Genomic DNA, 10,512 nt, shown 5'->3' with positions numbered 1-10,512 from the left:
GCTGAAAATAGATTATTTTTTATTGTTCTTCGCAAGAATTCAAAACTGACATTAGAGCACAGCCAAAGAAAGTGCCAGTTCTTCCCCGATAACAACCAGGTTTTCCAAGCAGAGGTGCTCTTACCAGGCTTCCTTAAACAAGCCCAACTCTGCATCCATTTCTGCCCTTCATGAGGTTCAAGAGAATTGATAACTCAGTGCAAGGAGGGGAAGATCCATGTACACAGCCGGTTTGCTGCTTAAATAAAAGGTCAGAGTCACAACTTACGCTTCTTATCAATAAAAACCCTCATAGAATTGTTTGGTTGGAAATGTCCTTTGAGATCATCGAGTCCAACAGTCCCTGTCCACTACTGAACCAGATCCCTGAGCACCTCATCTGCCCGGCTTCTAAACCGCCCCCCAGGGATGGGGACTCCACCCCCTCCCTGGGCAGCCTCTGCCAGGGCCTGAGAACCCTTTCCATGAAGAAATCTTTCCTGATGTCCAATCTGAACCTCTCTGGTGCAACTTGAGGCCATTCCCTCCCATCCTGCCACCTGTCACTTCGGAGAAGCAGCAGCACAGACTACACAAGCACTCATTTTTGGGTTCTGCCATTTTACTTTCTCCCCAGTATATTTTTCTTGAGCTTCTGGACTCCTCAGAGCCCTGGTGGCTGTGGGCCAGGCACCAGAGCACAGCAACATCCAGCAGCTTGGTACAGGCAGAGAGTTTATCAGTGATCACAGCCCAGCAGAAACTCAGCAGGTGATGCTGAAGAGGAAAGCGGCAGACCAGCAAACAGAGCTCCTCACCAGTCTAACCAGAAACTTCCTCAGCCCTTGTCAAAGTTTCATGCAAACAAGCCCCACCAACCCAACACTGATAAAGTTGGCATTACCTCAGGGCCATGATCCATGCTCTCCTCTCAGCTGGCCATGGCTGCTGCACAGGAAAGTTGGGAAGAAATTAAGATGTGGAACAGAAAGAAGGAGCGTACGGTGGGGAGGCAGCACCTCCTGCCTCTGGAAAGGGCTCAGCTGTTGCCATGGAGGCTGGGGTTGCCGTTGCTGTCTCTGTGGAGAAAGAAGGCAACCCTCTGTAAGATCACTGCAAGGTCCCCAGTGTCCCACAGGCCACCTCCTCTCCATTCTTCATCCTAACAACACCTCACATTCCACAGCTCGGGTGCAGCATATTTAGCAGAACTCAGCACTTCTTCTCAGCACCCTCCACATCAAAGTCCAGCCTTGCATACCTGCCCAAACCCCACACCAGGTGCGCTCCACAGCACCGCATGCTCCTTTTCACCCAGCAGCTTCCCCAGGATCCAGTCTAACAAAACCAGCATTCAGCCTTTGCCAACATCTCCCACCCCATGTGACACCAAAGCCCTTTCTGAAGTGCTTTCCAAGGCTCCCAGTGACTCCAGAGTCAGTAGAAGGCACCACCTCCTTTCCCACAGGCTTGGGAGAACCCCCTCAGGCTTGCTCAGCCCAACCACCTCAGAGCTCTCCAGAAAAGCTTCCTCTCCCAGGTGGAGGGAGCAGGCAGCAACTAACAGCGAGATGAGGACTGCCCAATTAACAGCGAGGTGAGGACTCTCCCAATTAACAGCAAGGTGAGGACTGCCCTGAGCCCCACCTGTGGCCACACAGAGACAGAAGCACAGGAACTTGGGATCATCTGAGGCTTCTCTTTGCTAACCTCTTTCTCAACTGTTTCTCATTATTTCTACCAGGTTTGTCATTAATTACCACTCCATCTCTTTCATTTTGGACATTCACACACAGGGTAACCGGCGTGGCAGCCTCAAAGCTATCATCCCTAGAGGGAGACCGTTATAAATCCATCCCGCCATAACACCTTACAGACACTGCTCACACGAGGTATGAACATTTTATGGTACACCCTAAAATCAGTGCACACAGCAACAGTTTTTCAAACATAAACATCTCGGACACTTTAAAGAGAATTTGTTCTCCACACAGAGCAGCATTGGGTCACACTGAGATCTGCACACCAAGAAAAATACACGTTTTAATCAAGTCTAGCACAGCTTTAAAATAGTTTTTGAGAACAGATGTATATCGATTTTTTTAGCCCATACAAACATTCACTGTGCAAGCAATGTGCGTATGGTGTAATTAATATTGTGTCTTGCAAGGAGCATAGAACCACAGAATGGTATAGGTTGGAAGGGACCTCAAAGCCTATCCAGGAAAGGGAGTTGTGGTGAGGTGGGTGCAGGGCTCTTCTCCCAGATAACATGTGTAGGACGAGAGGAAGTGGCCTCAAGTTGTGCCAGGGGAGTTTCAGATTGGATATTAGGAAACATTTCTTTCCTGACAGAGTGGTGAAGCCCTGGCAGCTGCTGCCCAGGGCAGGGGTGGGTCCCCATCCCTGGAGGGGTTCAAAGAACGTGCAGACGTGGCACTTGGAGACAGGGTTTAGCAGGAACAGTGGGGTTGGGCTGGTGGCTGGACTGGATGAGCTTGGAGGTCTTTTTCAACCTTAATGATTCTGTGATTTGACAATTCTATGAATGCACAATTGTAACAGCAAATAACCCTGGGGACAGACAGCAAGAGGCCACCTCATCCATCCTCCGGCTCAGGCAGCAGCAGCCAGATGTGGAGCTCTCCTAGCATAGCTCTTTCGCTCTTTCTCAACAGCTTTCAGCAGTCTGTAACAGGCTGACATGCTGCCCACATGTCCGCTCTGTGGCTCGGTGTTCTTTCTGCTTCTGTACTTTGAGCCCTAACTACAGCAGAGTAGCCCCGGGAATGACATTTTAAAATGGCTTCCAAAAACATAACACAAAAGGGGCAATAAATCACACCAGCAGCTCTTTAACTGTCTGATTTACTCCTCAGCATACTAGGTTGGTTATTTTTTCAGAAAAGCCTCCAACAGTCAAGACCTGCAACCACTTAAAACTTTTTATTGACCAAACCAATCAACCTGCCAGCATTAAGCACAAGGTATTTAACAGCATTAACTCCCCCATTATCCATTTCCTCACTTATCATGTTCGCTCGTATATAGAGTTTTATTGTGCTTTTCCTTCCAGCTCCATTAAATGCTGGTGAAATCACTGTCTTTGAGAAGATGAAAAATACCAGGCTGCTAAGGACAGAGGCAAAAGGCACCCAGATTATATTTAACTCGCTTACAAAATTGTCATTTAAGCTGATAAAGGCCATTAACTTGAAGTCATGATATGCCCATCATTTTAATTTTGTGTTCATTTAAGTTACACGTACATAAAAGAAGTAACTCCTGGGCTTTCCATCCTGTTATCACACAAATGTATTGCAGAGCCACTGCTGCAACAATATCATAGAATCCTGGAATGGTTTGGGTTGGAAGGGACCTCAAAGCCCATCCAGTCCCATCCCATGCCATGGGCAGGGACACCTCCCACTGGATCAGGGGCTCCAAGCCCCATCCAACCTGGCCTGGAACCCCTCCAGGGATGGGGCAACCACTGCTCTGGGCACCCTGGGTCAGTGCTGTCATACCATCATTGATAAAGAATATACAAAAAAGAAGTATTAAGACTGCCAAGAGTGAGAGTGATTCCTTAAAAATCAGCAGCATATACAGTTTCTCATGGCTCCAGTGTGTATCTTTCTGTCTTATTAATATTACCATGACACTAACGGAGGAATGATGGGGTAAAACAGTCCTGGATACAGGACTTTCAGTGGCAAAAACCAAAATACTTTTGCTGTGTTTCCAAACACATAACATTTATGGACAGAGCATTTCAAAATGGCATGAAATACAGGGGCTGACTTCACATCACTGTGTACAGCGCCTGCTGTGCACCGCTGTCACCCCATTAACACTGGGAGAGGATACTGGGGTGATCTTGGCACGGATCACACAGGGATAATGCATACATTCAGCACAGCCAATTTGGGTTGATATTCATAGGAACTTCATCCAGTATTAACCTCTTTTATGGTGAAGGGCTTCCCACCAGACTGCTGAGGCACACTCATACTCCTACACAGTCCAACATAGAATAGAATCACAGAATCATTAAGGTTGAAAAAGACCCCTAAGCTCATCCAGTCCAGCCATCAGCCCATCCCCACTGTGCCAACTGAACCATGTCTCTGAGGGCCACGGCCACAGGTTCTTTGAACACCTCCAGGGATGAGGCCTCTATCACTGCCCTGGGCAGCCTCTGCCAGGGCTCCACCACTCTGTCAGCAAAGAAGTTTTCCCTAATATCCAACCAAAAACTCCCTGGTGCAATTTGAGGCCATTTCTTCTCATCCTGTGGCTGTCACTTGGGAGAAGAACCCAGCACCCACCTCCTGAAAATCTCTTTTCTGGGAGCTGCAGGGACCGATGAGGTCTCCCCTCAGGCTCCTTTTCTCCAGGCTAAACAGCCCCAGGTCCCTCAGCTACTTCTCATAACCCCTGTTCTCCAGCCCCTTCCCCAGCTCCATTCCCTTCTCCAGACGTGCTCCAGCACCTGAAGGTCTTTCTTGGAGTGAGGGGCCCAAAACTGAACCCAGGATTCGAGGTACAGCTTCACCAGTGCTGAGTGCAGGGAAAAATGCCCACTCCTTCTTGGTTTCTACAAGTGCAAAACCACCACTCAGATGCAGAAGAGTATCTGGAAAACAAAATGGGAGAGGTCATTTGGGTCTCTGACACCTGCTCTCCTCCCCCTGTTAAAGCAGTGAGGTTTCCATCTCTAATAGAGAGGTCTATGCAGATAGCATCAAGCTGTAAGCAAAGAACCTCTCAGATATTTAGGGAAGCAATTCTTCCTGCTCCTAATCCTGCCAACACCAATTTCAGATAAAACCCATAAAACCCAGCAGTTTATGTTGGAATGGATTTAGTTTCTATGCTACCGTGTAGGGGAAAATAAACCCCAAACGCAGAGCGGTCTGCTAGCAGCGATGCCTGCGTTGGTTGTGACTCATAGGGTTTTTAGGGAAATAAAGGGAATTACCCCTCCGAATGCCTTCAGTGGTGCTTTACATTACAGTGCCAGCTATGAACCAGGCACAGAGCAGAAACGAGCTGTGCCTGTTCCAGGGAACAATTAAACAGGGGGGGTCATCACCCTGATTTAGAGCAATGCAGGCAATAAAAATCAGAATGGCAGCAGGTCGGAATTTCTTCTGGCAAATAAAGGTGGGGAAGGAGAAGGAGAATATTCCTCAAACCTCTAAAACCCTGCAGACCAGGAGAGGATGTAATGGGATGACACCTAAACGTGCTGGTAGGTGAGAATAAAGAAGCCCAAACAGCAGTGTGTGAGGAGAGCACCAGAAACAAAGGGATTTTACAAGCACTTAATCTGCTGCGTTTTGTTTGTGTCATAAGAAATTCAACAACTTTGTTGTTGTTTCTTTTAAGTTTTCAGTTGTCTAGTTTTCTTTTTCTATTGCCTCTGTTTCAAACATAACTCAAATGCAGTTCTGTCTGGCACTCACTTGAGAAGCTGCAGAGGCCAAAATCGGGAACCATAACCTCACTGCACACCTTCCCTCTCCTCCAGTAAAGCTGCAAAGTAAACCTCAGCAAGTATCTTCTGTGCACTGATTTAAAAGCATAGCAAAAGCAATCAGTCTCTGAGTCTGCTGGCAATTCCCAAAGACCAGCTGGTTTCATCCCAGTGAAGCTGGAGGGGGCTTCTCCACCAGGGTTTGGGACAATTTAGTGTCTTCCACGTTATTTATCCTGAGAACCAGAGCACCGATACCGACTTGTAGAACCAGGGAATGGGTTGGGCTGGAAGGGACCTCAAAGCCCAGCCAGTCCCACCCCCTCCATGGGCAGGGACAATTCCCACTGGATCAGGGGCTCCAAACCCACTCAACCTGGCCTGGAACCCCTCCAGGGATGGGGCAGCCCCCACTGCTCTGGGCAACCTGGGCCAGGGCCTCCCCACCCTCACAGCAAGTCACTTCTTACTAAGATCTCATCTCAATCTCCCCTCTTTCAGCTCAAAACCGTTCCCCTCATCCTGTCCCTGCACTCCCTGATCAAAAGCTCCTCCCCAGCTCTCCTGGAGCCCCTTTCAGTGCTGGAAGCTGCTCTGAGGTCTCTCTGGAGCCTTCTCCAGGCTGACCAGCCCCAGCTCTCTCAGCCTGTCCTCACAGCAGAGGTGCTCCAGCATCTGGGGATGCATTCGTGGATATGTGACTGCTGTCATCTATGGATTAGGGGAGAATCACACTGCGCAGACAGCGAGAGCAGCTCCTCGCATAACCTGCAGCAGAGCGAATTGCTCCATAAAGAGGTCTTTCCTTCTACAAACACGCACGTGTTTAACCACAGTCCCACTGAAATCAATGGCACTTCTTGCGGAAATAAACTTCCATATTTGTGTTTTGTGCCTGTGGAGCCCAAGCACACAAACATTTTATGGCATCTGAAATTTGTATTAATACCGAGATGGCTGTAGGAGCACTGAGGGATTTTGTGCTTTTATTATATTGAGCATATGGAAAACATTTCATTATACGAGACACAACATAATCATTATAATGGAAAGCTATCAAACGAAAACTCCTATACGCATCTGAAAACCCTGCCCCACTGTAATTACAAACGGAAACTAAGAACATTAAGAATAAAAGGCTGGCAAAAATTATTGGTTTGCTCCATTTTGTTAGCTTTGCAATCCGGGCAATGTTCCCTCAGCAAGACAAGTTCTTCCTGCAAAAGCAGTGAAGTGCACCAGCAAGGGAGCTGAAAATGGTTATGTAAGGAGGAATTCTATTCTTTCAGCTCCACATACGCAAGATAACAATCAGCCCAACCTGGGCTGCATCCACAGCAGCATGGCCAGCAGGGTGAGGGAGAAGATTCGGCCCCTCTGCTCCACTCTGAGACTCCACCTGGAGCCCTGTGTCCAGCTCTGGAACCCCAAACATAAGGATACAGAACTGTCAGAATGGGTCCAGAGGAGGCCATGGAGATGATCTGAGGGCTGGAGCCCCTCTGCTATGAGGACAGGCTGAGAGAGTTGGGGTTGTTCAGCCTGGAGAAGAGAAGGCTGCAGGGAGACCTTAGAGCAGCTTCCAGTGCTGAAAAGGGCTCCAGGAAAGCTGGGGAGGGGCTCTTGATCAGGGAGTACTGGCACGAGAGAAGGCAATGGAGCTGATGCTCCTGGCGCTGGCTCTGTGGCTGCTCCCCAGTGTTAGTGCTCAGAGAGACACAGCCCAGGGCTGGCAGGATCCCTGTGCTCGCAAACAGGGTCTTGTTCAAAAATCAATTGAGGTATAATTTCACTCCATTTCTGATAGTCCCGCTTGCAGAAACATATCAATAACTAATTGCATTAGCGAGCTGTCACTCAGCCTCAGCTTTGCTCTACCGGAAGCCAAAATATGACTGTTTTAAAGACAAATACTGGCAGGCACTTAATCTTTATTCTGCGCTGTTGTCTCTTCCCCTGCTTTAAAAAAAACTGCTTCTGCTTCTGCATGGAAGCAAGTAATTATGTCTGAGGAGGATTAGCCATCCTAGCACCCGCTGATGGGACATTTTCCCAGTTTGACCCGCCAAGAGGAGGAGGTTGGGACCCAGTCCCTAGGAAACGAAGAGCAGTGATGTCAGATCTTAGAAGGCCTGCAGAATTTTGGCAATGCTGACACACTTCCAGAACACTCCAAGACCAGTTTCAAAGGAAATGTGAAAGCTTTTTTTGTTAACTCACAGCTAAAGCATCAAGACATGGAGGGGACACAGAAGGTTTGTTTGAGGAAAGGAAGATCTGATCCCATCTCCGCTGGTTCTTCAGGAACATTCATAATGCAGCATTGATGGGATCAAGCAGAGCTTCTTCCAACCCTTCTCAGCAGCAAAGGTCAGTTCATTAACTGCGCAGCAAAGAAGAAAGCTTTCCTGCTGCCTGTGAGCATGCGTATCCACGTTTACTTCCGGTGTGTGCAACAGGACATTGACATTAACAAAGTTCTACCAGAGACCTTGTTGGGATGACACTGCATGTGAGCTCTGACCTAGCAGCAATAAATCCATCTCAGAACTCTGAAAGTATTGTAGGACATAATTTTCCATGAAGGTAGATGCCAACAGTATCCTGGGCTGCATCAAAAGAAGTGTGGCCAGCAGGGCAAGGGAGGGCGTTCTGCCCCTCTACTCCCCTCTCCTGAGACCCCACCTGGAGTCTTGTGTCCTGTTCTGGAACCCCCAACATAGGAAGGAGATGGAACTGTTAAGAATGGGTCCAGAGGAGGCCACGGAGATGATATGAGGGCTGGAGCACCTCCCGTACAAGGACAGGCTGAGAGAGTTGGTGTTGTTCAGCCTGGAGAAGAGAAGGCTCTGGGGAGACCTTAGAGCAGCTTCCAGTGCTGGAAGGGGCTCCAGGAAAGCTGGGGGGGGGCTCTGGATCAGGGAGTGCAGGGACAGGATGAGGGGAACGGTTTTGAGCTGAAAGAGGGGAGATTGAGATGAGATCTTAGGGAGAAATGTTTTCCTGCGAGGGTGGGGAGGCCCTGGCCCAGGGTGCCCAGAGCAGTGGGGGCTGCCCCATCCCTGGAGGGGTTCCAGACCAGGTTGGATGGGGCTTGGAGCCCCTGATCCAGTGGGAGGTGTCCCTGCCCGTGGCAGGGGGTGGGACGGGATGGGCTGTGAGATCCCCTCCAACCCAAACCATTCTTAGATTCTGTGTAATTATTAATGAACAATAAGAATGAAAACATATATTAAACAGCAGAAAAAGGTTTATTGCCCTCACAGCTGGAAATCCAGTGCTCTTTAGAAAGGCACCTTTAACTTCAGACAATTTCAAATTGGAATCTTTGTCTGACCATTTTGCAGAGTAACTTCACTCCGTGGAAGACCATTCAATTCCAAATGCTTTAGGACAACCTGGCCAAGCCTGTTAGCTCTGCTCCCTCCTTGTCGCATGCGGCAGTGCTCAAAAGCCTGGCTGGGGGCACCCCGTGGTCTTCTTCCCTCCCTGCAGTGAGCAGATAAACCGATCCACATTGGAATTAATGTCCATTTTATGAAGAGGGACTGTTTTTAGGATAACATCTACAGATAGAGGCTCTTGAAGGATACTGTGCTCATTCAGACAGGAATTCTGAGTTAAAGGATAATGAATTCTTTGTCTGGAAGAAAGTGAAGTGGTGCCTCCATCTAGAGAGCAAACAGCGTGCCTTAAACCAGTGTCACTTTAGGATGATGCACCAAAGGTATTTAACCCAGTACAGCATCACTTTTCCTGTCTGACCTGATAAATGAGTCCTCTCCTTCTGATCTGCACAAGAATTGAAGTCTCCAGCCTATCTGCACGACCACAAATAAATTACATGTTCACTTTAATGACTGTGAAATTTCCCTCTGACAAATCCTAAGGGTATAAATAATCTTGGGAGCCTCACAGGAAGATAAACAGCCATGTTTTAATAATTATTATTCACAAAGCAAACAATGCTTGGGTTTAAATTGAAACGCAGCATCGTTCTGCCAAAAAAAGAGGGAAAGACGGAGTGTGAAAAGCATGGAGTTGATCATCTCCCAAGCAAGTCAGGCTCAGATGGGTGTCGGGGTGTACAGCACGTACCCCGAGATCACAGAATCACGGAATGGATTGGGTTGGAAGGGACCTGAAACACTGCCATCTCCACCACTAAACCATGTCCCTAAGCGCCACATTCACACAGTTTTTAAATCCCTTCCAGGGATGGGGACTCCACCACTGCCCTGAGCAGCCTCTGCCAAGGCTTGACAGCCCTTTCAGGGAAGGAATATTTCCTGATATCCCATCTAAACCTCCCCTGGTGCAACTTGAGGCTATTTCCTCTCGTCCCATCCCTTGTTACTTGGGAGAAACCAGCAGCCACGTCACCACAACCTACCTTCCATGAGCTGCAGAGAGCGATGAGGTCTCTTCTCATTGCTTTCATTTCTAGCAGAAACCAGCAGTTTTCAGCAACAGTTTTCCCTGTCCTTGACCTCACACCAGCCCTTTCTCTCTCTTCCATCTCTGAACATCTTCTGAAGAGCCAAACTCAGCCTTTGGTTTCAGTGAGGAAGAAGCCCAGTGAGCGCTAAAAAAACGAAGACTCACTGACAAGACCAAATAAATGCATTCATCTCCCACTGGCAATGAAGTCAATTTACCTGAAGGACTGATTTTACTGAGTTATTAAATCTGAGACTCGGGGTATTAGATAAGTCCATTGCTTTCTATTCCTGGTTTTGAACCATCAAGTGGCAGAAGGGGAAATGAAAACAGTGGAAAAGAAAAACTCTTCTGAGGACATAATGGTCCATTAAGCAAAATCTCAAACCAACTTGTCTGTGGCTCTCAGATGCAGTTCTGTTCCTTCCCTTCAGGTTGTTATTAACACTTCTATAATGAGTAACTAAAATAAAACTCAAGTGAATAAATACGCTCAAGGCGTTTTGTTATTTCTGCAATTAGAGACAAACTGTCACAGCGGAGCGAAAAGCACTGGGGAAATGATATTCAAGGAAACACTTACCATAACTACAGCAATCCTTGGGCTGCTC

At 48.0% G+C, this 10,512-nt stretch overlaps 1 long non-coding RNA gene across 1 annotated transcript; it reads right to left on the bottom strand.

Moving 5' to 3' along the window:
* Positions 1–854: 854 nt before the first annotated feature.
* LOC128852293 (uncharacterized) lies at positions 855–10,017 on the bottom strand. Its single transcript, XR_008450036.1, has 3 exons — positions 9,855–10,017; positions 4,475–4,618; positions 855–1,058 (listed from the first exon to the last, which is right to left on the bottom strand). It is a non-coding gene; the product is annotated as an uncharacterized LOC128852293 (long non-coding RNA).
* Between the last annotated feature and the right edge of the window lie 495 nt (positions 10,018–10,512).

This window comes from Cuculus canorus, chromosome 5, assembly GCF_017976375.1.
Source record: "Cuculus canorus isolate bCucCan1 chromosome 5, bCucCan1.pri, whole genome shotgun sequence".
NCBI lineage: Eukaryota > Metazoa > Chordata > Aves > Cuculiformes > Cuculidae > Cuculus > Cuculus canorus.
The sequence above is the reverse complement of the archived record's forward strand: the minus strand, read 5'-3'. Positions and strand labels throughout refer to the sequence as shown.